The following is a 3,538-nucleotide window of genomic DNA, read 5'->3' as shown; positions in this document are numbered from 1 at the left end:
TTAGAGAAAAGAATTTCCAACCCAGAATTTCATATCCCGCCCAACTAAGTTTCATAAGCGAAGGAGAAAATAAAATTATTTTCAGACAAGCAAATGATGAGGGAATAAGTCACCACTAGGCTTGCCTTGCTAGAGATCCTGAAGGAAGCACTACATATGAAAAGGAAAAAACTGTTACTAGCCACTACAAAAACATACTGAAGTACACAGACCATTGACACTATGAAGCAACCACATAAATAAGTCTGCAAGATAACCAGCTTTGGTTACGATGACAAGATCAAACTCACACATAGCAATATTAACATTAACTGTAAATGAGCTAAATGTCCCAATTAAAAGGCATAGAATGGTAAGCTGGATGGAGTCAAAACCTGTATGCTGTCTTCAAGAGACCCATCTCACGTGCAAAGACACACATAGGCTCAAAATGAAGGGATTGAGAAAAATTTACCAAGCAAATGGAAAACAGAAAAAAGCAGGGGTTGCAAACCTACTTTCTGACAAAACAAATTTTAAACCAACAAAGGTCAGAAAAGACAAAGAAAGTCCCTATATAATGGTAAAGGAGTCAATTCAGCAAGAAGAGCTAACTATTCCTAAAAATATATACACCCAATAAAGGAGAACCTAGATTTATAAAGCAAGTTCTTAGAGACCTACAAAGAGATGTAGACTCCCACATAACTATAGTGGGAGACTTTAATGTCACACTGACCATGTTAGACAACATCAAAACAGAAAATAAACAAAAATACTTAGGACCTGAACTTAGCTCTGGATCAAGCAGATCTGCTCGATATATACAGAACTCTTCACCCCACAAACAACAGGATATACATTCTTCTCATTGTCATATATACTTACTCTAAAATTGATCACATAATACGAGGTGAAACACTCTTCAGCAAATGAAGAAGAGCTGAAATCATAACAGTCTCTCAGATCACAGCACAATCAAATTAGAACTCAAGACTAAAAAATTCACTTAGAACCACAAAACTACATGGAAATTGAGTAAGCTGTTGCTGAATGACTTGTGGGTAAATAATGAAATTAAGGCAAAAATCAAGAAGTTCTTTGACACTAATGAGAACAAAGAGACAATATGTCAGAATATCTGCAATGGAGCTAAAGTAGTATTATGAGGAAAATTTGTAGCACTGAACACTTACATCAAAAAGCTAGGAAGATCTCATATTAACAACCTAACATCACAACTAAAAGAACTAGAAAACCAAGAACAAACAAACCCAAACAAGGCGGAATATAAACAATAACCAAGATCAGAGGGGAACTGAAAGATAAAGACATGAAAATTCCTTCAACAAATCAATGAATCCAAGAGGTTTTCTTTTTTTTTTTTTGGAAACAAACAAACAAACAAACAATAAAATAGACTACTAGCTAGACTAATAAAGAAGAAAAGAGAGAATAATCAAGTAGACACAATCAGAAAATGATAAGGGGGATATCACCAATGACCCCAGAGTAAAGCAAACAACCATCAGAGAATACTATAAACAGCTGTACACACATAAATTAGAAAATCTAGAAGAAATTGATAAATTCCTGAATATATACACCCTCCCAAGACTGAACCAGGAATAAATTGAAACCCTGAGTAGACCAATAATAGGTTCTGAAACTGACTCAAGTCAGTAATAGGTAGTCTACCAACCTAAAAAGCCTAGGACCAGATGGATTTACAACTGAATTCTACCAGAGGTACAAAGAAAACCTGGTACCATTTCTACTGAAGCTATTCCATAAAGTTGAAAAGGAGGGACTCCTCCATAACTAATTTTATGAGGCCAGCATCATCCTGATACAAGAAACCTGACCGTGATACACCAAGAGTAGGAAACTTCATGCTAATATCCCAGATTAACGTTGATGCAAATATCTTTAATAAATACTGGCAAACCAAATCCAGCAGCACATCAAAAAGCTTATCTATCACATTCAAGTTGGTTTCATCCCTGGGGTGCAAGGGTGGTTTAACATATTAAAATAAATAAATATAATTCATCATATAAACAGAGCTAAAGACAAAAACCAGATGATTTTCTCAATAAATGCAGAAAAGGCCCTTGATAAAATTCAGCATCCCTTTATCTTAAAAATTCTCAATAAACTAGGTTTGAAAGGAATATATCTCAAGATAATAAGAACCACATATAACAAACCCACATCAAATATCATACTTAATGGGCAAAAACTGGAAGCATTCCCCTTGAAAACCATCAAAGGACAAAGATGCATCCTCTCACCAATCCTATTCAAAATAGTATTGGAAGTTTTGACCCGGGCCATCAGACAAGAGAAAGAAAAAAAAGAGTATTCAAATAGGGAGAAAGAATGTCAAATTATCTTTATTTGCAGATGGCCCTATATTAAGAAAATTCCTTTGTCTCAGCTAAAAAGCTTCTTAAGCTAATAAGAAATTTAAGCAAGTCTCAGGATACAAAATCAATATACAAAAATCACCAGCATTCCAATACACCAACAATAGGCAAGCAGAGAGCCAAATCAGGAATAAACTATGATACACAATTGTTACAAAAGGAATAAAATATCTAGGAAAAAGGCTAATAAGGGCAGTGAAGGACCTTTTCAAGAATTACAAACTATTGCTCAAGGAAATCAAAGAAGACACAAACAAATGGAAAAATGTTCCATGCTCATGAATGGGAAGAATCAATATTGTGAAAATGGCCATACTGCCCAAAGTAATTTATAGGTTCAATGCTGTTCCCATTGAACTACCATTGACGTCCTTCACAGAAGTGGAAGAAACTATTACAAAATTCATATGGAGTAAAAAAGGAGCCTGAATAGCCAAGACAATCCTAAGCAAAAAGAATAAAGCTGGAGGCATCACGCTACTTGATTTCAAACTATACTACAAGGCTACCATAACCAAAACAGCATGGTACAAAAACAGACACATACACAAATGGAACAGAATAGAGACTTCAGAAATAAAACCACACACCTATAACCATCTGATCATCAAAAAACCTGAAAAAAACAATCACTGAGGAAAAGATTAGCTATTTAATAAATGATGCCGGGAAAACTGGCTAGCCATATGCAGCAAATTGAAATTAGACCCCTTCCTTATACTTTATGCAAAAATTAACTCAAGAGGCATTAAAGACTTAATTGTAAAACTGGTTTTTATAAACCCTAGAAAAAAATCTAGGCAATACCATTCAAGACACTGGCACAAGCAAAGATTTCATAATGAAAATGCCAAAAGCAATTTCAAAAGCAAAATTTGACAAATGGGATATAAGTAACTAAAGAGCTTCTGCACAGCAAAAGAAAGTATCATCAGAGTGAACAGGCAGCCTACACAATGGGAGAATATTTTTGCAATCTATCCATCTGACAAGGCTTTAATATGGAAAGTCTACAAGAAACTTAAGCAAACTTACAAGAAAAAGCAAACAACTCCTTTAAAAAGTGGGCAAAGAACATGAAGAGACACTTCTCAAAGGAAGACATACATGTGGTCAATAAACATGAAAAA

Source organism: Rhinopithecus bieti, unplaced genomic scaffold (assembly GCF_001698545.2).
Source record: "Rhinopithecus bieti isolate Rb0 unplaced genomic scaffold, ASM169854v2 scaffold_53388, whole genome shotgun sequence".
NCBI lineage: Eukaryota > Metazoa > Chordata > Mammalia > Primates > Cercopithecidae > Rhinopithecus > Rhinopithecus bieti.
This window is presented reverse-complemented; position numbering follows the sequence as displayed.